The sequence below is a fragment of the Atta colombica genome, unplaced genomic scaffold (genome assembly GCF_001594045.1).
Source record: "Atta colombica isolate Treedump-2 unplaced genomic scaffold, Acol1.0 scaffold14, whole genome shotgun sequence".
Classification (NCBI taxonomy): domain Eukaryota; kingdom Metazoa; phylum Arthropoda; class Insecta; order Hymenoptera; family Formicidae; genus Atta; species Atta colombica.
The window spans coordinates 118,422-119,405 of NW_017259228.1; positions in this window are offsets into that span (position 1 = coordinate 118,422).

Sequence of the window (984 nt, forward strand, 5' to 3'; positions counted from 1 at the left end):
AAATATTTATTTTTCCATAATTATCTACAAATGATTAGCGCTACTTTGAGTATTATCTCTTTTCATGTTAGAATAATGTTGTAATTCCCGTATTCTTTATTTCTAATTCATAATATGCTAGCTGTTATTAGAAATGTACGCCTATATGTGTATCGTTATTATTACTTTGCCATTTTCGCCATTAACGCGTGCGGCCACAAAGTCGCTATCGGTAATTTCGTGCTGTTATAATTGCACGCCTTTTTTTCTCACTTCGAATGTGCCTGGGATATGCGATGGAGACGGAGGTGTTCGGAGGAAAAGGCACGGAATGATTTGGAGATAATATACCAATGTACTGAATTACGCGGTAGGCTACCGAATCATTTTGACCCACATCCGTAGATCGTCGCCTTGGGGCCGGAGATTCGATCAGGCGCCTTCTTCTCGTCATTATTTTGTAGAATCTACCGTGTTGTTCGTTTTCAGAACGGTGATACATCTGTCAAGTGAATTAAAGAACAAAAATCATGCCATATTTTTTCATATAACTGATCGAAAACGATGATATTCTATGTTTATATTTTATAACATGCATTATGTAAAGAACAAAGAATATAACTGACGATTTTTGGATGTAAAACATAACTAAAAATAAATATCTGCTTTTCTACATATCTATAAGAAACTATAACTCTTGCAGATATTTCTTTTCTTTATAAATTAAAAGAAAGATGATTTATTAATAGTTTTATCTAGTATTTATCAGCTGATTACAAAATAGTACACGTATTGCTTATAATGTGTATTTATTAAATCAACATATAGTTACATCATAATGTTTTCTACAACATTATGTTTTCTCTTGCAATATTAAACTATCAAATTCTTGAATATATTTAACATTTTTAACTATAAATTAAATATGTATTTAATTATATGTTTAAGAAATTTAATCATTAAATTATTTAATTAAAGAATATGTAAACAAAAATTAAAATATAC